The 23,953-nt window shown below is 44.0% G+C and overlaps 1 protein-coding gene across 2 annotated transcripts in view; it reads right to left on the reverse strand.

Annotated features, from left to right (window-relative positions):
• The window catches only part of LOC126185043 (coiled-coil domain-containing protein 177-like), a 318,163-nt gene extending 295,048 nt beyond the window's left edge, over nt 1-23,115 (reverse strand). For both annotated transcript variants that reach the window (XM_049927793.1, XM_049927791.1), the window contains exon 1: nt 22,280-23,115. The gene's annotated coding sequence lies outside the window, so the exon portion shown is untranslated. The remainder of the gene's footprint in view (nt 1-22,279) is intronic.
• Between the last annotated feature and the right edge of the window lie 838 nt (nt 23,116-23,953).

Consider the following 23,953-nt stretch of genomic DNA (forward strand, 5'->3'; position numbering starts at 1 on the left):
GCTGCAGCGAGCCCGTTAATGGCTATTAAAAACAGACAGACACTTAAAACAGAACCCTGTGGCACACCGTTCTCCTGGACGTGGGTGGAACTATAGGAGGCTGCGACTTGCACGCGGAAGGTACGATACGACAGGAAATTGCGGATAAAGATCGGCAGAGGGCCCCGAAGACCCCATCCATGAAGCGTAGAAAGGATGTGATGACGCCATGTCGTATCGTACGCCTTCCGCATGTCGAAAAAGACAGCGACCAGGTGCTGACGGCGGGCAAAGGCAGTACGGATGGCCGACTCCAGGCTCACCAGATTGTCGGCGGCGGAGCGGCCTTTCCGGAACCCACCCTGAGACGGAGCCAGAAGGCCCCGAGACTCCAGTACCCAATTTAAGCGCCGGCTCACCATCCGTTCGAGAAGCTTACAAAGAACGTTGGTGAGGCTAATGGGGCGGTAGCTGTCCACCTCCAGAGGGTTCTTTCCAGGTTTCAAAATGGGGATGACAATACTTTCCCGCCATTGCGATGGAAACTCACCCTCGACCCAGAGACGGTTGTAAAGGTCGAGGAGGCGTCGCTTGCAGTCCACTGAAAGGTGTTTCAGCATCTGACAGTGGATGCGATCTGGCCCGGGAGCGGTATCAGGGCAAGCGGCAAGGGCACTCTGAAATTCCCACTCACTGAATGGAGCGTTGTAGGGTTCAGAAGCGTTGGTGCGAAAAGAAAGGCTCCGACGTTCCATCCGCTCTTTAATGGAGCGGAAGGCCTGGGGGTAATTCGCAGAAGCGGAACTCATAGCAAAATGCTCTGCTAAGCGGTTTGCAATGACGTCGGAGTCAGTACAAACTGCTCCATTCAGTGAGAGCGCAGGGACGCTGGCAGGGGTCCGATAGCCGAAGACCCGTCGAATCTTGGCCCAGACCTGCGATGGAGTGACATGGAGTCCAATGGTGGACACATACCGCTCCCAGCACTCCTTCTTGCCTTGGCGGATAAGGAGGCGGGCCCGCGCACGCAGCCGTTTAAAGGCGATAAGGTGGTCCATGGAGGGATGTCGCTTGTGACGCTGGAGTGCCCGCCGGCGATCCTTAATCGCTTCAGCGATCTCAGGCGACCACCAAGGCACAGCCCTCCGCCGAGGGGACCCAGAAGAACGGGGAATGGCAGACTCGGCGGCAGTGACGATGCCGGCGGTGACCGATGTAACCACCACATCAATGGCATCAGTTGAGAGAGGCTCAATAGCGGCAGTGGAGGAGAACAAGTCCCAGTCAGCCTTATTCATAGCCCATCTGCTAGGGCGCCCAGAAGAGTGACGCTGTGGTAGTGACAGAAAAATCGGAAAGTGGTCACTACCACACAGGTCGTCATGCACACTCCAGTGGACAGATGGTAAGAGGCTGGGGCTACAGATTGAAAGGTCAATGGCGGAGTAGGTGCCATGCGCCACACTGAAGTGTGTGGAGGCACCATCATTCAAAATCGAGAGATCGAGCTGCGACAATAAATGCTCAACGGTGGCGCCTCGACCTGTTGCCACTGACCCACCCCACAGAGGGTTATGGGCGTTAAAGTCGCCCAGTAATAAAAAAGGTGGCGGCAATTGGGCTATCAGCGCAGCCAGGACATGCTGCGCGACATCACCATCCGGTGGAAGGTAAAGACTGCAGACGGTAACAGCCTGTGGCGTCCACACCCGAACAGCGACAGCCTCTAAAGCTGTTTGGAGAGGGACAGACTCGCTGTGAAGTGAGTTAAGGACATAGATGCAGACGCCACCAGACACCCTTTCATAAGCTGCTCGGTTCTTATAATAACCCCGATAGCCACGGAGGGCGGGGGTGCGCATTGCTGGAAACCAAGTTTCCTGCAGAGCAATGCAGAGGAAAGGGTGAAGGCTGATAAGTTGGCGGAGCTCAGCTAGATGGTGGAAGAAACCGCTGCAGTTCCACTGGAGGATGGTTTTGTCCATGGCTGAGAAAGGCGTGCCGGGACTGGGACGGCAGATTACGCCGCTGGGTCACCTGCTGCCTCCGATTGAGCACCCGTGCTAGTGCTATTGCTATTCACGGCGTCTGAGGGACCGGCGAGATCGAGGTCCTCAGCGGACGCCAGAATCTCCACCGCGTCCTCAGACACAGAGCTAGAAGGTTGCGATGGGGTGGCTACCACCGCGCGTTCCTTGGGCTTAGAGCTGCTCTTCTTTGATTTCTCACGCTGCTCCTTGGGTTTAACTGGCTGGGAGGGCTTCACCGATTCAGTCTCCGGGACTGAGGAGGATCGGGAAGCCCTTCGACCTGCAGATTGTGGGCACTTACGCCACTGTCTATCGTCAGCCTTCCCGCCGGTGGAAACCTGGGAAGGGAGGGACCCAAGGGACCCCTTGCGAGCGTGAGAAGCCGAAGAAGTTGGACACTTCTCCGGCGTAGAAGCGGGGACCGACGTCCCCGATGGGGGGGATGGTGTTGCTCCTGAGGTAGGTGGCACAGGAGCAATCGGGTGGGTAGAGCCCCCCACTGGCAAGGGGGCAGGAGGAGTTGTACCACTCGTCGATCCGGCCGAAAGGCGCGAAACTGATGGGGCTAGCACAGGTGTTGTAACAGCAGCGTAGGAAGTTGTCATTCTCACTGGATGTAATCGGTCGTATTTCCGTTTGGCCTCAGTATAAGTCAGTCGGTCCAGGGTCTTATATTCCATGATTTTGCGCTCTTTCTGGAATATTCTGCAGTCTGGCGAGCAAGGTGAATGGTGCTCCCCGCAGTTGACGCAGATGGGAGGCGGGGCACATGGAGTATCGGGATGAGATGGGCGTCCGCAATCTCGACATGTGAGGCTGGAAGTGCAGCGGGAAGACATATGGCCGAACTTCCAGCACTTGAAGCACCGCATCGGGGGAGGGATATAGGGCTTGACGTCACATCGGTAGACCATCACCTTGACCTTTTCCGGTAACGTATCACCCTCGAAGGCCAAGATGAAGGCACCGGTAGCAACCTGATTGTCCCTCGGACCCCGATGAACGCGCCGGACGAAATGAACACCTCTACGTTCTAAGTTGGCGCGCAGCTCGTCATCAGACTGCAAAAGGAGGTCCCTATGGAAAATAACACCCTGGACCATATTTAAACTCTTATGTGGAGTAATAGTAACGTTAACATCCCCCAACTTGTCACAAGCAAGTAACCTGCGTGACTGGGCGGAGGATGCCGTTTGTATCAGTACTGAGCCAGAGCGCATTTTAGACAAGCCCTCCACCTCCCCAAACTTGTCCTCTAAATGCTCGACGAAGAACTGAGGCTTTGTGGAGAGAAAAGACTCCCCATCAGCTCTCGTGCAAACTAAGAATCGGGGCGAATAACTGTTACCTCCATCCTGGGACTTACGCTCTTCCCACGGCGTGGCCAGGGAGGGGAACGTTTTCGGATCGTACTTCTGAGCATTAAATTGAGCCCGAGAACGCTTAGAGACTGCTGGCGGCTGGCCGCCAGCGAGAGATGATGTACCACGCTTCATTGCGGGTCATCCGCCCTGATGCCACCTACTCCGACCAAGGGCCCTCCCCACGGGCGCCACCCAGCCACAGCAAAGGCCACCTGGCAGGATGGCCGTTGCCGGGAGTCCTGATACCCCAGGAGGATAGGCATCTACTCCTTGGCAGACGTGGGGAGTTAACGGCGCAGGCATCAGTAGAGCGATCCCTGTGTTGTCAGGGGGCTACAACCAAGAGGGTACATGGCGGCCCCACCACAACGGACTGGCTACCGTGCTGGATCTTAGGTGCAAAACTGTCCAAGGTCGTCGCCGCAGTTAAAAGAAACACTGCAGAGGGCAGCGTGGTAATCGCACCCAGGGACGTATCCCCGCCCTAAAGATCGAAAACGAGCGGGACACCATGGCAACGACGTGAAAGCCGGCTAAAGGTCTAATTGCACGACGGATACAATGCACCACGTAAGGCGCCCTTCCCCAATTGGCTCGCTCTTCAGAATAATTTAGAAAGATGGAGGTCAAACCCGAGAGGGGACCATCACATAAGGCCAAAACATGTGAGACTCCTTTTAGTCGCCTCTTACGACAGGCAGGAATACCGCGGGCCTATTCTAACCCCCGAACCCGCAGGGGGCACTTCCCAGAGATACCCCTCTGAGAAATTGCTTAGGAATGACTAGCAACTCAGACAAGGCAAGAGAAGCTCAGATACACAAAAGACAAAGTAGTACAGACCAGGGGGGAGGAAGAGTAAACGAGCAGGTAGGGTGAGGGCTGGGGTGGACCACCAAGTCCAGACAGCCGCAGTCCACTCCGATAAGGTTAAGTGGCCTATCCTTAAAGAGTAGTAAAAGCCCCTTAACAAATAAAACCTAAAACTAAGTCAGCTGCTGAGGCATTGTCTCCTAACACCAGGGGTAGTGAGTCAGGGAGAGTAATAGTCCACCACAGGATGGCTCAGTTGGGACAGTCCAACAAAATGTGGACTACTGTTAAACAGGAGCCACAATGACAGTGGGGTGGGTCCTCACTATGGGGAGATGACCACGAGTCAACCAAATATGGCACATACGGAGTCCTTGTGAGAGGCCTGCTCAGAGGACCGCCACAGATTGATAGTCTTCTTTATCACCCATATTTAGTTTGGCGAAATCAGAGTGAGCCATTCCGTATTCTAGATCCCCAAAACCTTACATTGCAATACTGGCTGGAGGTTTGTATCCAGAATACCCATCTCAAGAGTCAGCCTACAGATAGCCAGTGTAGCCAGGCTATCAGCAAGTTCATTCCCAGGATTCTGACATGGCCCAGGATCCAGACGAAGGTCACTGAGCACCCATACTGTTCAGGGCATACTGGGAATCCTGGATAGCAATGATCAAGGGGTGGCAAGGGTAACACAGGTTGAGAACTTGCAATCTGCTCAAGGAGTCGCTGCAGATGATAAAGGACTCACTGGTGCAGGAACAGATATGCTCGAAAGCACAAGAGATGGCTACCAACTCTGCACTGAAAAAATTACAGCCATCAGGCAAGGAGCACAGTTCAGTAAGTCCTGTGTGAGTATAAGCAAAGCTTACATGACCAGCAACCAGATTACTTCTGAACCACAGGGTGCACCAAGGATTGAGAATAATTCACAACTGAAGGCCTCACAAGTTCTTCGAACCTTGTGATAGGCCAAGGCAAAGCTGTGGCCGAGGGATGTACCATGGAGATGTACATGAGAGGGTCCAGAAGAGAAGTGGAAGAGGAAACAACTGAAGTTCAGAAGGAATAGACTAGATGCGGACTGTGATCGTAATCTCTGATTTGGGCTGCCATTGTGGAATATGGATTACTGTGTGTGGGAAGAGGAGATGGTAGATCGGATGCTTAGGAGAGCTGCGGACATGGGTAGCAAAATTGACAATCTGTTGTTGGCCCCAGCCTCCACTAATAAGCTGTTCACAGAGTTAGTTCAAAAGGCACCTGTCACAAGTCGAATCCCACAGTGGTGTATCAGATACAGTATCTGAATGCTGAAGGTGATGCCAAACCATATGCGTGACTCCTTTCATCAAGACGGCATTGTATCAGGGCTTTGTAAAGTTGCAGAAGGGTATTGCGATCTGCACTCCAGCTGGTATTACTCATGCAGCAAAGTGAATTAAACTGGCAGAGATGGGGAATCCACGTCAACCGAGAACCAATGACCAGTCCAAAAAGTCTCCAACACAATAAGTTGGTTGTCGAGGTGAAATTCTGGTTGTGGGTGAACAGTATGCTGTCAACAGAAGTGCATGACGTGAGTCATTGTGGCTGAAAACTGAAAGCCATGGGAGAGGGCCCATGCCTGCACCTTTCATATGGCACCTTGCGGTCAACATTCAGTGACATCCATACTAGAGGAGCTATAGTAGAGGCAAAAATCAGCATGCAAGGAGGGTGACACTGAAGACAGCTGCTGCTACACCACTGATGGCTACTAGAAAGAGAGGGCTATCAGTACAGAGTCATGACAGACCCCATCCTCTTTTATATGAGGGGGTACAATGGGAAACAACTCAAACCCACGACATATGGTGCAAAAGGAAGTTGTGTATGAGAATTGGGAGCAGACCCCAGGAACCCCACTCACGTAAGGTAGCAATGAAGTGGTGCCATAAGTTTTTTGCAGATCAAAGGTGATGGCTATAAGGTGTTGGCATCGGGCAAGAGCTGTTCAGATGGCAAACTGCAGGTAACCAGATTATCAGTAATGAAATGGCCTTGGCCAAAACCATCTTGGGACAGAGCCAGAAGACCATGAGACTCATGGAGCCAACACAGCCACTGGCTTGCCACGAGTTCAAGAAATTTACAGAGAACATTGGTGAGACTTATTAGGTGATAACAGTCCATCTAAAGAGGGTGCTCACCTGGTTTCAGTACTGGGACAATAATGCTTTCTTGTCACTGCGAGGGAACTTGCCCTCACTCCAGACGTGGTTAAAGATGGCAAGGAAATTATGCTCACAATCCACTGGTAAGTGCTTGATCATTTGGTTGCGGATGCAGTCTGGAGCTCGGGCTACATCAGGTCAGTGGTCTAAGACACTGATGAATTCCCACTTACAGAATGGGCCGTTATATGGCTTCAGGTGGTGTGTAGTAAAAGAAAATTACTTTTGCTCCGCCCACTGTTTCAGAACACAAAAGGCAGGTTGATAATTCCCAGATGCCTAGGCTCGAGTATAATGCAAAGCAAAATGGTTGGCAACGTCATCTGGGTCAGTGTAGACAGTGCCATTCAGGGTAATGCCAGGTACACATGCAAGTGTCTGGTATCTGCAGACACCTGATCTTGGCCCAAACCTGTGAAGGAGAGGTTTGTGGCCTGATGGTTGAAATGTTCCATTCCCAGCATTCTTGCTACTGTCCTTTGATTAGGTGGTCGGCCTGGGCACAGAGCCACTTAAAGCCAATGAGGTGCTCCATTGATGGGTGCCACTTATGGTGTTGGAGAGACCACCTTTGAACTCGAATGGACTCTACAATTTCTGATGACCACCAAGGTATTGTCTTCCATCGGAGGAACAGGGGATAGCTAAATCAGCTGTGGAAAGAACATCTGTTTTTTTCTGGACTGCCTCATCGATATCTCCACACAGCGGAGAGCCAAGGTTGACAGCATAGGCGAAAGAACCCCAGTCAGCACTGTTGAGAGCCCATCTGGGGAGGTGACGAGGGGAGTGATGCTGCGGGGTGGGACAGGAAGATTGAGAGGTGATCACAACCCCACGGGGGGGAGAAGACAAGGACTGCAAATGGAAAGGTCAAAGACTAAGATAGTTCTGTGCACAACACTGAAGTGTGTGGGGGTACCAGTATGCAAGAGGCAAAGGTAAAGTTGTGCCAGTAAAAATTCGACGGTTTTACCCCAGCCAGTGATTGTGATTCTACTCCACAAACGGTTACGGGCATCGAAAGCACCTAAGGTCAGGAAAGGTGAGGGTAGCTGAGAAATGAATGCAAATAATATGCTCTGAGACAGTTCACCATCAGGAGGGTGGTAAACATTGCAGATGGCAATATCCTGAAGTGCCATTACCCGAACAGCTACAGCCTCCAAAGGTGTAATAAGAGGCAGAAGCTCGCTATATAGAGAGTATATAGAATGTATATCAAAACTCTACCTGACACCTTGTCATTGGTAGCATGATTCTTACAATATCCCCAGTATCTGCGGAGGGCCGGGGTCAATGTAGCTGGAAACCATGTCTGCTGAAGAACAGTGCAGAGGGCAGGGGAAGTGCTTAAAAGATGTCGTAGCTCAGTCAGGTGGCAAAAAACGAGCTCCAAGACGACTGGAGCATAATGCTGCCGATGTACAGTGAGTCCACGAACAGCCCAAGAAGGCAGGTTATGCCTTACGATTACTTGTTTCCACTGGCTGAGGTGTTGTGGCATCAATATACATAGGTTTTGCATTCCATTGTGTGGTGCTGCCAGAATCTCTGCCTCAGCCACAGAAGTGGAACAGGCTAGATCTGGTGGTATGGGGGGCCACCTGACTGTCCATCTTCTGAAAGGACTTTTCCTCAATTTTCTCTCTTTAAATGATTTGGAGGGCTTCTCTAAATCAGTTTCAGGTAAAGATGAGCATCATGAAGCCCTGCGACCAGCAGCCTATAGCTCCTCCAGCCACTGGCTGGTGTCTGTAGACCAGCAGAAATCTTGGAGGCAAGTGTCCTGAGAGACCCCTTCCTTGCGGAAGAAGCCGCAGGAAGGTGATGTGTGTCTGACTAGGAGGAGGGGACCAATGTCCCTGGTGGGTGGGAAGCCTTTGATCCCAAAGTAAGTGTGGGGGAAGCAGCAAGAGGGGAGCCCTCAACCATCATCAGGGGGCCTACTGCAGGGGGTGCAATGAGCAGGTGTACAGTCACCAAAAAGGGCAACATCATCATAGCTGTAGCATATGACATTGTTTTACATGCTGGGTGCTCGTACTTTTCTTGGCCTCTTGATAAATCCACAGTCTTACACTCTTGCATTTTCTGCTCTATGGAAAACAGTGCAGGGAGAATAGTGCTTTCCTCGGTTGACACAGATAGGAGGGGGGCCACAAGGAGCATTCGCATGCAGCTGTCATCTGCAGTCTCTGCAGATGGGGCTAGTGTTGCAACATGAAGTCATGTGCCCAAATTTGAGACACTTTAAGCACCACGTGTGTGTGTGTGTGTGTGTGTGTGTGTGTGTGTGTGTGTGTGTGTGTGTGGGGGGGGGGGGGGAGTTTCACATCGCATCAGTACAGGGTGTACATAAACTCCAGGAACACTCAATTATTTATTGCAAAAGAACTAAACATTGTACAGATGTCATACATATTGCATTTTGAAGAGAAACCCTAAAAGTTGGTTTTTTTTTACAAACATTTGATATGCAAACCATGAGTGACCCAGCAGACATCAATACGGTATTCGAATTCTGGCCATACCTGTCCCAGCATGGCATTGTCGACCGTGGCTGGTAGAGGCGGTACGCACATGAGTTCTTTAATGTGACCCACAGAAAAAAGTCACACAGAGTGAGATCTGGTGATCGGGGAGGCCATTTCATGAAACAGCTGTCCCCTTCTCTAGCATGCCCGATCCATCAATGTAGCAGCTCCATGTTCAGGTACCCAAGAACTTCATGATGAAAATGGGGTGGAGCCCCATCCTGCTGAAAGATGAATGGAGAGTCCGACTACATTTGAGGCATCTGCCATTGCTGCAACATGTCCACGTAGGAATATCCAGTGACAGTGTTCTCTTCAAAGAAGAATGGCCCATACAGTTTTCGACGTGACAAGGCACACAAAACATTTACCTTTGGAGAATCTTGCTCAAATTCAATGCATTCGTGTGTATGCTTTGTACCCCAGATTCAACATTATGCCTGTTCACTTTCCCTTTAGTGTGAAAAGTGGCTTTGTTGTTAAAAATTAAGTGATCAACAATGCCATCCCCATTCTCATTCAATTGTTGCAACTGTGAACAAAAATCGAAATGCTTGTCTTTGTTGTCATCATTGAGCTTCCTTACTAGCTTCAATTAGAATGGTTTCATAGACAGCTTCATTGAAGCCATTTTGAGTTCACGGGATGCAAGACACACCAATTTCTTTGGACTCCTTATTAATGTCTCTCACACGTGCTCCACATTCATTTCACTCACACTGGGATGTCCGCTTCTCTTAGCTGCACACAAGCAACCCATCGTAATGGATTTGTTGCGCCATTGGTAAATGGCCTTCCTTGTTGGGGGCTTCTTACTGTACTTGGTTCTAAACATCTGTTGAACAGCTGTAGCACACTTGTTTTTGTCGAACTCCAACACACAGAAAGCTCGCTCCACACCTGAACTCACCATGTCTGCGACTAGCACTGACTATCAGCAAATTACCAAACTACGCTGTGGCAGTATACATAAAAAAAAAAATTAAAAAAAAATTTCAGGGTTTTTCTTCAAAATGACATATGTATGATATCTGTACAATGTTTGGTTATTGTGCAATAAATAATTGAAAGTGTTCCCAAACTTTATGTACACCCTGTATTCCGTCACCTTGACCTTTCCAGGCAATAAATTGCTCTCAAAGGCCAACATGAAGGCACCTGTAGCAACCCTATTACCCTTTGGCCCACTATGTACATGATAGACAAAGTGTACAACCCGACACTAAGAGTTCGCGCGTATCTCATTATCAGACTCTAACAGCAGGCCTCCGAGGAAAATGATGTACTGAACTAAATTTCAACTATTATGGGGAGTGACAGTCACTGGTATGTCACTCAGCTTGTTACACACGAGCCAGTGACTGGGCAGGGGATGCTGTTTTGATCAAAATTGTCCTACTTTTCATTTCAGAGATGGCTACCACTTCCCCAAGTTTATCTTCTTAGTTCTCTACAGAGAATAAGGCTTTGTGGCCAAGAAGGAATCGCCATCAGTCCTTGTACAAACCAAGTACTGTGGGGAGTATTGCTCTGCATGCCACTCAGCCCTATGTTCCTCCCACGACATAGGCAGGAAAGAGAACATTTTAGGGTTGTATCTCTCTGCATTAAAGGACTACTGTCCTCTCATACAGACGGCTGGGGCATATAGCCACTAACAGAAGGTAACTTCATCCACTTCATTTGCGGCTCATCTGCCATTGTGCCATCCACTCTGAATGTGGGCCCTCCCCATGGGCACCAATCAGCCTCAGCAACAGATACATGGTCAGTAATCCATTGCTCAGAGACCCCATGCCCCAGTCACAACGAGCACATACTCCTTGGCATGCATGAGGAGTTTTCAGCTCAGGCACCAACAGTGTGACCCCTGCGTTGTCCTGGTGGCCCAGCCATCATGCGGGTGCTTGACAACCCTGCCCTACAATGTGACAGCTACCGTGCTGCTATTTGGGTATATTTGTTTATTAAAAGGAAAGGTGCAAAGATGGGAAATCACAAAAGTCACAAAGACAGAGTATACATCACACTGGGCGACCTTCCCTGCATGATCTGCACTTCTGGAGGATTTTGAAAATTGGTAGCATGTCAAGCTCATCAATGAGGACCATATGTTTATTTAATGAAAAGTTTTAGAATACACTGGACATGGAAACTTGAGTCCCAATCATAAACCAGGTCCAAGCAGTGTCTGCATGAAGCAGACCATTTGATGGAGAGGCAGAGGGGGTAAGGGTTAGTGGAAGTATCAGCTTGCAGTACAGAAATATAGTAATGCTGCAAAGGCTGGGGATCCATGGTAGCTGAGTACATACTCACAAAAGAGTTGCGAACCCCCTGAGGGTACACTGTGTTCTCGGACAAGTTCTTAAGATGAAAATTTATTCTGTCACCATGGTCAAACTGCTTCCCTGAAGTCACAATTTCCACCAAGTTATCTCGGCTTAGTTACATTTGCAGCTGTACCTATACTTTGTGACTGACGTTACAGTGAATGGAGGATGATAATTTATTTAACACAGTAACTTCCCACCTTTCCTGTTTCAGTCACAAATGGTTTGCAAAAAGAATGACTGGTGGTAAGCCTCAATGTGAACTCAAATCTCTGCAGTTTTCCCTTCAAGACCTTTTTGCAATATATATGGAGGAGGTGGTAAAATGTTGGCTGACACTTTTTCAAATGGAATTTTTACCATAAGTCAGACTGTGAGGAACAATACCTCTCTTCCAGAATACGATTTTCACTCTGCAGTGGAGTGTGCGCCGATATGAAACTTCTGGCAGATTAAAACCGTGTGCCCGACCGAGACTTCAGGAGTGCTAATTCTGCAAGGTTCTTAGGAGAGTTTTTGTAAAGTGTGGAAGGTAGGAGATGAGGTACTAGCAGAAGTAAAGCTGTGAGTACTGGGCATGAGTCGCGCTTCGGTAGCTCAGATGGTAGAGCACTTGCCCGCGAAAGGCAAAGGTCCCGAGTTCGAGCCTCAGTCGGGCACACAGTTTTAATCTGCCAGGAAGTTTAATACCTCTCTTGTAGTGTCTTCCTCTGGAGTTCCATATGCATCTTCACGAGACACTTGCATATACTAAACCAACTCATGACAATAGATGGCGCTCTTCTCTGTTCAGTCTATCAATCCTACCTGGTCCCAGATTGAAGATAATTGCTCCTTTATCAGTACAGTGAAGGTTTTGTAAGCTTTCTCTTTCATAAATTATGAAGGTGAGTAGATAGCGATTCATGATTTAATGGATTCCAAACAAACTTTGACAGAAGTCAAAATGTCAGTACCACTAGTCAATCTATATTTACTATATCTATAACAAAAGCATCAACAAAGTACAAGACATCACCTTCAATGACTATCAACACGCAGGTCTGTTAGCTGAAAAAATATTACACAAACATGATAAGGACAAGCTTCACAATTACAACCTATTATTGTTATTACACAAAGTAGACAAACAATACAATGTCATCACAATGTATCAGGTTATGGGGAAATTAAAGAACATGAAAAACAAAAATGCTGGTGTAGTACTGATGGAGTTACGGAAATATAAGACAATAATTACATCTTAGATTAGTTCAACTATTTTAATGTTAGTTGGGCTGATGGAACAATATCCAATGACTAGAAAACTACACAGAAAAATGGAGACGAGTATCTGCAAATATCAGAGGGACTCTTACAGACCAGAGCAAGCAAAAAATAGTGGAATGGAAGCTCAATGAAAAGTCCTGCAGAATTAAAAAGCAACACTGTAGCATAGATCCCACATTTATGGTTACACAATTAGTAGCGTAGATAAAGAAATTTAACCATCCCAAAAGATACTATTTTTAGCTCTTGAAACAAATTATGACGAAGTCAAAACACTTATGTTGTAGCAAATATGGAAAACAACAAAGTCCCAAATAGTTTAGGCAATCCAAAAAAAGCTTTTACAACCATGAAAAATATACAGGAACCATAGAAATTAGGGACTAAGGTAAGGTTGTAGTCTATCACTACTATCATTTACTATTCAGATGGGTGAAACAGAGTAGGGAAATATCAATACAAACCACCACATATGTATTACAGTATACAGTCTTTACAACAAATTCTCATGTCTAATCATCTTACATAATATTGATGGCATATTGTGGGATGTGACAAGCATACAAACACTCCACAGACTTCCTGGGATTAGCACAATGAACAATACGTGCAGGGAAGATAACGTGGTATGCAGACTATACTAGTGTCTGTGTCAGTCATTTTCCAAAATGTTCCTTCAATATTACAAAAGACAATTAGACCCCTCGAATCATGATATCACCACAATTCTGTGGGAATCTGTTATGTAGATGATTGGCAGTGTCACCTGATGGTGTTCACTGAAGAAAAATGGTAGCGACATAACGACTGCATCTTAACACAGCTGTGGTGGTTCTTGTTAATATTAACAAGAACCAAGTATGTGGAATAAGATTATCAAGATTAATCCACATGTGTAAAAACTGACAAAAACATCACATTATTAATGTTAGTGCTCACAGATGACCAGATACTAATGGCTGATGGAAAAGAGGATTTACAAAGATTTGCATATATACTATAAAATGTTCTCACAAAGTATAATACAAAAATTTCAACAACTGTAACAAAGGTGATTCTGCAACCAGAAAGTCTTTCAAGAGTAAAAACTGCATTGAAGAATAAAATTATAGAGGTGGTAAAAGGCTTTATATATTTGGATAGACGTGTTTCACAAGTTCCAAGCCTGACATACAGAGAGAAAAACAGAAATCAGACTTCATACTGTCATATTAAAATTCTCTCTTAATGTGGAAGTGGATATTTGACTCTTTGCTAAAATGATAAAGCCAGAGTATAAAGTGGCTCAACTTTGAGGGACAGTGAGAAGTGAAAATAAATAGGTCAAAACATTTTGCACCACCTACATCTTTGATTAAAAAGGAACAGGGAATGAAAGAGTAACACTTACGAAATTAAAACCAACCTTGCCTCAGATACTCACAACACAAATATTTAGAAAACATAAACTTCAACATGAGATCTAATCTGGACACCGACAGATGGGTACACAGATTCTGTCCCAGGGGTGGAGGGGAGTGGTGGTGTCTGGGAGGGCACCCTGCCACCACTTGTCACTAACATTGTCAAAAACCCATATAACCATGGTGATTCTGTAGAAAAACTAGAAAAGGAAAGGGAGGAAAAGAATAAATTAAAACAATTTTATTGTGAAATAAAAATGAAACAATAACCAAAATAAAAACAGTATGTTTGAAAATGCACACTTGTCAAATCAAAATTTGCTGCTGTGTAACATTCAATATGTGCTGCCTATTCCCACATGCTGTGATATTCTTGCAGCCTCCTTGGCATGTTATCCACATAGTAGCTTGGACACGGCTGCTCAAACTTGACTCACTCTTCCACTATGACCCGCCTGCCATCCAGTGTATGAAGATGGTTACTGTAAGACAGACAGACAGACAGACAGTCTCTCTCTCTCTCTCTCTCTCTCTCTCTCTCTCTCTCTCTCTCTCTCTCTCTCTCTCTCTCTCTCTCCCCCCCCCCCCCCCCCCCCCCCCGTCCCAACAAAATCTGGAGAATATGATTTGCTTGTAACTGAATGAATAAAATGACACCAGTAAATCCAAAGTCTTTAAAGAATCAAACTCCCATGTATAAAACAACTTCAAACACCCAATTTCTTCACAAATGAGTTAATATGTTAAATACAAGTCGTCCCCCCCCCCCCTCGAGGGGATGGGTCCTGTGACCCATACAGTCACTGGTAAACGCTATTATAGTCTTTTGCTCACCAACATCATTCCAACCCTTCAACAGCGTGGATGTGTGGGTAGGATCATTTTATGCAAGATAGTGCTCCTCCACACATTGCACAGCCAATGGAGCAGCTGATGCAGGAGCATTTTGGAAATTCTAGACTTAACAGCCATCATTTCCCTACAGCCTGGCTGTGAATATCACCCGATCTTAATCAGGAGACTTCTGGCTGTGGGGTCATCTGAACGATGCTGTGTTCAGTGCTCCAATTACAAAAGTAGCAGAATTGAAGGCACGCACTGTGCAACATATTCTGAATATGTCTCGGATCTGCTGTGGGATGTGCTGTTTCTCGAATTCAGCTTGTGGCAGAAAATGATTGACAGCATATTGAGCATGTCTTGCTCCAGTCTCATGGCAATTAGAAACTGGCATTAATTTGCTTTTTATGCAGTTTTTGGCCAAAGGCAATTAAAAATGTCATGTTGCCTTTTATACGGTTTTTGGCCCCAGGTCAATTAAAAACCTACTTCTTCCAACCGATGTGATACGACCTTGCTGTGGTGGCTGGACCTACCTAACTAACAGTGCCACAACTGTTGAATGCCTCATTGCACAGTACCAATTATTTTATGTGCAACGCACACCATAGCTGTCATATCACAATTCATCTATCATTTGTAGCCAAACCTATTTACAATATGACACTGTGCCATCTAGTGAGCAAATTTTTTGTTTCCATAATGTTTTCTCCTCCGTCAATAATATGTCCAAATTTGATACCATTCTGAGCAGGGGTTAATTTTCTACAGCATTTTCAAACTCAAATTTTTATTGTCGTCTTATAGCATGACCGGTTTGTCACCCATTCAGTGAGATGAATGGATACACTTATTTTAATATAATGCTGTAATTTCTGATAACTAAACCATTGTATATTTGTATTTATTAATCTAATTAATAATGTTTGACATTGTCTGTTGCTGTAATGGGATAATGGCAACATTAGTCTTATTGGTTTGGCCTATTGAGGGTCACATGAAATAATTAGTGTCTTCTTTCCAGTAGTTTGTCCATTCTTTCCATATGTTGTTCTTTTATTTCCTCTTTCTGTACTACACCTGGTTCAGATTCATTGATGACATCTTTGCTATCCAGACTGAAGGTGAGAAGACCTTATTCACATTCCTCCAGAACCTCAACAACTTCTCCCCCACTTGCTTCACCTGGTCCTACTCAACCCAACAAACCACCTTCCTAGATGATGTCCTCCACCTCAGAGATGGGTACATCAGCACCTCCATCCATATCAAACCTACTAACCACCAGCAATACCTCCACTTCGACAGCTGCCACCCATTCCATACCAAGAAGTCCCTTCCGTACAGCCTAGCCACCCGTGACCGTCGCATCTGCAGTGACGAGCAGTCCTTCTCTAAATATACCTATAGTCTCACTGAAGCCTTCACTGACCATAATTATCCTCCCATCCTTGTACAAAAACAAATCCCCCGTGTCTTATCTTTCCAGTCTCCCACCACCTCCCAAAGCCCCACAGTCCGGCCACATAGGAGCATTCCCCTTATAACTCAGTACCATCCGGGACTGGAGCAACTGAATTACATTCTCTGCAAGGGTTTCTATTACCTGTTGTCGTACCCTGAAATGAGAAATGTCCGACCCACTATCCTTCCCACCCCTCCTACTGTGGTATTCTGCCATCCACCAAACCTACACAGTATACTCGTCCATCCTTACACAACTCCTGCTCCCAATCCATTACCTCATGGCTCATACCCCTGTAATAGAACTATATGCAAGACCTGTCCCATACATCCTTCTACCACCACCTACTCCAGTCCGGTCACTATCACCACCTATCCCATCAAAGGCAGGGCTACCTGTGAAACCAGTCATGTGATTTACAAGTTAAGCTGCAACCACTGTGCTGCATTCTATGTAGGCATGACAACCAACAAGCTGTCTGTCCGCATGAATGGCCACTGTGGCCAAAAACAAGTGGGCCACCCTGTTGCTGAACACGCTGCCAAACAAGACCCCTCATGTCAACGACTGCTTCACAGCCTGTGCCGTATGGATCCTTCCCACCACCACCACCAGCTTTTCAGAATTGCAAAGATGGGAACTTTCCCTGCAATACATCCTACGTTCCCATAACCCTCCTGGCCTCAACCTTTGTTAGTCACTGTCCTCATCCATCCAGTCCCTCCCTGTTCCCATTCCAGCAATACACAGTCGTCATTTCAGCGCCACACCCAGTCTTTTTATTTTTAATTCTCTCCTTTACGCTACTTACCCCCTCCCCCCCTTCTCTCCTGTCCTCCGTCTAAACTGCAACACTTCAGTGTCTGCCAGTCCCACCATACTATCCCTCCCCCTCCCTGCCCCAGCCTCCTCCTTACCCCCACCCAGTTGCCACTCTCATCATGCACTGGTGCTGCTGCTCGCAGTGTAGTTTCAGCTCTCCGAGACTGCAGACGTGTGAGTGTGTGTGTGTGTGTGTGTGTGTGTGTGTGTGTGTGTGTGTGTGTGTGTGTGTGTGTGTGTGTGTGAAGCCTTAATGGCCGAAAGCTATGAGTGTGTGAATCTTTTTATTGTGCCTATCGCAACTCAGCATCTCCGCTATATGGTGAGCAGCAACTTTCCCTCTCTGGTATTGTTACAATCCACCCTGGATCTTCCATTGTTTGATTTACACCTGTATTTTCTTCGTTTGCTCCTGGAAACTTTGAAGAAAAAAAATAATTGCTATGAACTTTTCTCTTTTTCCTATTTCTTCCTCCATTAATTTCATTTTGCTTAGGTCTGCTTTAATTTCTGAGACCTACACGATTCATGTTTTAGGTTCCTGTCAAAAAATCAAACTTTTTGTTGTTACTTTATGTAAACTTTTTAGGTGCCCATTGAACACAACTCATCTCTTCCACATTGAGTCTAATATTTGATCTATTCTTTCATTAACTTATTTATTACTTATAAATTCTCATTTGACATTGTAGTGTTATCGTCCACAGATTTTCCTGACTATTTCCCTTTTTTTATTTTCTGTTTCAGCTAAGTAATCGGCTGCATTTAACAAATAACGTTCTGATCTAATGACAGTGTTTTAGTCCTGGAGTTTTGTTACTGATAAAGATTTCTTATCGTAAAAGGTTTTTGTTAATTGAAAATCAACTTCCACTGTCCTTGTCCTTGCCACGTTAGCTTACTTGTCTAAGTTGTTTGTTGTTTTATTTCACCTAATCACTTAAATATTGTAGCCTTTTCTATACTTCTATAACTAGTTTCCATATATTTCAGTGCCTCCTTCGTGTCATAATATTTTTTTCTTTTTCCTTTCAAAAGATACATATGGGCCTGCTTTTGAAGCTGTATCCTGTGAGATTTATCTTTATTGTTGCATCGTCTACAGATTCAACTTAAGATGACAAGACTGACTGCAAAAGCCAAGCCAACAATTCTCAGCTTATCCCTTTTCTTCCAATTATGATTTTTTTAAATTCATGTATTATGCTCTAACTTAACCACATATCAGTTATTGTACACCTGTGGGTTAGTGCAGCTAGTATAAACATACGTATACCACTTAAACTCCAAACCAAAGTGATTAGGTGCACTGGAAATCTGACTTCAAGACAGTCTTGTAGAAATAAACTGCAAATATCGACAGTGCCTGCTCTGTATGTGTATGAAGCCATTATGTACCTAAAAATAAACTGTACAGCTTTGACGAACAAAAATATACGTAAATATGGCACTAGGTGTACGGATAATTGTCACATGTGTTCAAGTAGACTTAAAATAGCTGGATGTATATTATATAACAAACTTCCAAGCAGTATCAAGAACTTAAAAACACTGTCAGCTTTCAAGCAAAAACTAAAGTCACACCTGGTCTCAGTTTGTTGTTACAGTATAAAGGAGTTCTTAGAGGCAAGTTTAACAGTGTCAATGAGTTTCTTAGATGCAAGTATACAAAATTCTTAAATTAGAGATTCATCTTCAAACTCCGAGTAAAAAATATAGAGGCATCGTCCTTTCATCGTATGTATGCATAATTGTATATATTCTTTTTAACTCAGTCTGATACGTGTAATTTTATTTGGTATGGTGTAAACTCTTAATCTCTCTTACAAATGTCAGAAACAGTTGTATACATCTGTGCTTTTATGTAAATACCAAATACTTCGTAACACACATGTGTATATCTTGATGTTTCCAATATCACTACCAAAAGTGATCCGTCTCCTTGTCTTACACCTGGTTTGATCTCAAAAAGCTTTAGAGGTTTCACTTAATTTAATTTCACATTTTGTATTTGTTATTGTGCCTTTTTATGATTGCAACTGATTTGTCATCAGCTCCAAACTCTTAAGGTACTGAATAATGTTTCCCCGTCAATCGTGTGCTTTTTCAAAGTCTTACAAATGTTATAGTAATGCTTTCGGCTCCAACTCTTACCACAAATTACATACAATTTATTCCACACATTATTATTATTATTATTATTATTATTATTAGTTCTACAGTGTAAACCCATCCCCATTCCCTTGTCATTATTTCATTTGCAAGTGAGAAAACACAACATGACAGACCACTATCTGTTCCCAGGTTCAGTATGCTATTTGTAAAGTATTTTTAAGCAGTGCTGCATTTTATAAGTGATTCAAAATCTTAATGTTGATTACAAACACAAAGATTTTCATCTGTCAAGGACAATTATTGAGAGGGGAAGTGGAATTAATTTAACTTACTGAAACCCCATGTCTGCTTTGTCCTGTGAATTAAGAGTAAAACTGAAGGGGTCGACAGAAGCGTCCAATCCCACACGTCGGCTTTGACCCGTGACGTCAGGGTGTTGTCGTGCCTGACGTCATGACGGCGCGGAGTTTGGTTTGAGTGTGGCTGTCTCCAGTTCTGTTTTATCTTATTTTGTTTACTTTTCTGATCTGTTCGTTCTATCTCGTGAGATTCTTTTTTTAATTTAAAAACGCTTATTACTTATTTTAATTATCTGTTTCCTCCAATTTCTGTTTTAATTTATTATATTTATCTTTCTGATCTGTTCGTTCTATCCCGTGAGATTTTTTTTTTAAAAAAGACAAAAAACACTAATCAGCTACTGAAGCATCTTTATCTTCTATGGGTTGCAGGGGTTACGACCCCTGGGGAGGTGGGTGGGTATTCATGCATGGCTGTCTTCACTTACACGTTGTAGCTACGCAAGACATCTAAATTTGTTTATATTTAGTTTGCCCCCCCCCCACCCCCACCCAAAACACCCCATTTCCCACGCTTGTCCCGTTAGTGTCATTAGGCTTCTTGTGGAAAGTGTGTGTGTGTTTGTTTTTGTTTCCGCCATATTTGTGACGTCATGGGTCAAAGCAGACGGGCGGGATCGGATGCTTCCGTATTTCCAACTGAAGAGCCCCACAGCAGCATTTACACAATACAGAGAACAGCCACTTCAACTAAAAAATTCTTTTTGTACTGCATTTACAGTCACATATACATGTCTAAAAAATTCTTTTTGTACTGCATTTACAGTCACATATACATGTCTCATTAGTTCTTCCCCATGTGTATCACTTCACAAAATTCATGTGTCAACTCTCAACCAAGTAGTTCAAGTGATTAAAGCTGAGACCACTGTTCTTACAGAATCCGAAATTTATTGTAACACAAAAAGAAAAGTCACTACTTTTAGAAAATAAGGGAGACTGGGTTTAATGCCTCATCACAGACAAGGGTCATTAGTCTGATCAGATTGCACAAGGATAAGAAAAGAAATGGATCATAGTCTTTGAAATGAATTGCATTAAACATTTAAGATAAGCTACAGAAAATCTGTTACTATTAATAATTTTTATTTTATGGGTAACAGAATTAAAGAAAAGTTAGGGAAATATGTCTGACACTGATACATAGAGAAGTCCTGTCAAAGAGCAAGAACATGGCTGTCAGACTGTACTTTCCATTCCAACACAAAAATAAATGTTAACTGCCCCTATTACAAACAATACTATAAAGAAATTATAAATTTACCAAAAATCTAGCAAAACAGACCTATGCACCGCAATCTGCTGTTGTCAACCACATAATTGTAATTTAATTTTTTATTCACCATAGGCCCTAATTCAAACATATTATATTAAGATGTGTGGCAGTTGCCTGGAGAAAAATCTAGGAGATAATACAGAATACAAGTCATTACTGTAATAAATTATAGTGATAGAAAGAACTAATTCACTCCAGCTCTTATAGGAGTATGAGCTATGGAACACACTCGATTCATATCAGAATAGTTCGTGTCTGTCATCTGCTGCTTTGACTTTTTCTTGGAAGCTTACCAGTACTTAAAATGGAGACCAAAGGATAATTTACTATTTTGTACCCTGAAGCTAAGAAAATATAATACAAATGCAGATAGTTACGTGCACTTTTCTAATTTTTATTTCTACTATATTGCTCAGTCTTTCATAGAAGTTTGTTGAACTGAGATATACCACAATGGAATACACTCTGTGACAACATTACAATTTCCACGAATTTTAGCAAAGACCTGTGTCAATGTCACGTACTATTTTGATCACTTGCTTACATGACAGACACACCCAACAACAAAAAACTGCATTATACATAATGTAATACTCTGAATAGCAACAAGACATTCAAAGTCTAACCAAGAAGTGCTTATTAGCCTGTCCTCTCACAGTGCCCAATCCACACAAGACTTCCTATTAATTACAATACAAAGTAAATTCACTTCAAGGATTGCAGTCCAGAGTCATATACGAAAATGAAACACGTAAACTGTCAGTTAAAACATCGAGGTTGCAGTTTCATATACCACAGACAGTTTACAACTGACAAAGGCCTCAGTTGTGACATTATAAAAAAGAAAATTCTTGTATTCAGGTCTGTGTTGGAGAATTCAAATCCGCTCAATCAGGCAAGGGGCATAATAATCCATTAACAAGTCGGTTGATTCAGAACAAATTACAAAAGTCGTTACAAAGAGACAGAAAAAAAAAAAAAACATGTCAAGAGCACATGATCCACTACATAAAACAAGCTTGCCTCTCAAAGATCGCAGGTTAGAGGCATAAGTTCTAATTTCTTACAAAGGAATCGCCTTATTTATGAAAAATGATCGGAGATACATTTTTCCCTGTGAAATGTTCCATGTCTCATTTCATGAATTGATAGGGAACAAACATTGCACGGTTCTTATGATAATTACACTGATGAATACTAATTGTGAAGAATGGTGTAAACAGCTGCTGAAGCTAATGATACATAAGCATTACTACTTGTGCGGTAGCTCTAGTTACAAGTTGCGAAATTGTTCGGGCTCTATACTAGAATTCGGTGACCACATTTCATAATACTCGCAAACTGGTCAATTTTGACCGTGCACATACTAAATTTTTCTCCCAGTTCTCATGTCTTTGCTAATAGCCCTACTGTGCTGAGACATTTCTACCAAAAAACTGAAACTTACACACTCACCACAAAGTCCCTCAGCAGTTCCGGCGTCCGGTGCGTCGTGATTGAAATTCCATATAATACAACGCGTGAAAGCTACTGCTTCTACAAGCTTCAACTGAGTCATTCTCAAGCAACATTCTGGCATAACTTTCGTGGGGGATGCTGGCATTACTATTTCATTTTTCATAACCTTTTATATGTTCCGGTCTAATCCAAAAATTCGTCTGGTCTTGCTATTTTCTGTTCCTCAGTTCAGTGACAGCTTCTGGGGCAATACAACAAGAGCTGCCTAAACTTTGCGGAAATACTTACACTACGTTCTAAATTACATTCACATCAAAGTAAAAATAACGTTAAGAGCCCTTCTAAATATGCTGCATAGCCCCAACCGTGCGGAAGTCTCTTTGTGCAATCTCCCAAATACAAACACAACGCACATTTCCTACAGCCGGTAAGCATCATAACAAACTGCTTATTCGCTGGAAATTACAGAGATGATCCGATGTCATCTTACCGTTGAATTGCGTTTGACAGTTCGAGCCATAATCTTACGTATTTACATAACATCATAGGCTATAATAAAATCGATGTCACTTTATAGTTTCAACAATACTGTAACTATTTAATCGGCGGCGTTATGGACGAAATACTGCAGGTACTGCTGCGAGAACCGGACAAAAAATCAATAGCGATCAACAAGCGTTTGCTTTCATCTAACGGAATTATTTAATACGAACGTAACTCACAGACGATTAATTATAATTAAACAGAGAGAAACGACATTGTACGAAGTCACTCATAAAGTTCGCTTCACAAACCATAGCCATCACATCATACTGTCGCCACATATGGGCAACTTGTGCGCATGCCCGCGAAGCACTTCTGTGTATTAAAATCACTGACGCGTCACAGTGCTGTCACTGTCCAACTTCACATATCGTAAGAAATGACTTCATAGTAATCCACACGTGGCACTGTCATATTGGTAATCTGCACATGTACTTCGGAGTCTCAATTTTCGTATGTATGGTTTGTGGTCATTTATATGGAACACAATAGATGAATTGGGTTGGTACTGGGCTTCTTGTTCTTGGTTTTTACTGGTGACCTACCGCAACAGTTTTCAATGGCCGGTACTATATAATTAGCTGATGATACCAGCTTCTTTATAAAAGGAGAGAACGAGTATGAACCGCAGCAGAAAATTGACAAAACATTCGAAGTGGCGGAAAAATGGTTTAAAGGTAACTGTCTAGTTGTTAATGACAAGAAAACTGTATGGATTAACTTCAACCACAGAAGGAAACAAAAACAGGACCAATGTAAAGTTTACATTAGGGGATGGCCAAATTCAGCAGAAGAATCACATACAATTTTTAGGATTATGGGTGAATGGACATCTAAGATGGGACAGATACGTAGAAATGCTTAACAAAGATTAAGCAAGCACTGTTACATAGCAATAAGAATGCTTAAAGATTGTTACAATGCTGAAACAGTGCTAAGTGCTTATTACACCTACAGGCATAGTTTGCTAAGGTATAGCATATTATTCGGGGAAAAACCATTTTTGCAAAGCAGTCTTTTTAACTTCAAAAGAAAGCTGTTAGGTTAATCAAGGATGTCGCTTACAGAGAATCATGTAGACGTATTTTTAAGGAATTAAAAATCATTGCCCTACCATCTATATTTATA

This window comes from Schistocerca cancellata, chromosome 4 (assembly GCF_023864275.1).
Source record: "Schistocerca cancellata isolate TAMUIC-IGC-003103 chromosome 4, iqSchCanc2.1, whole genome shotgun sequence".
NCBI classification, from domain to species: domain Eukaryota; kingdom Metazoa; phylum Arthropoda; class Insecta; order Orthoptera; family Acrididae; genus Schistocerca; species Schistocerca cancellata.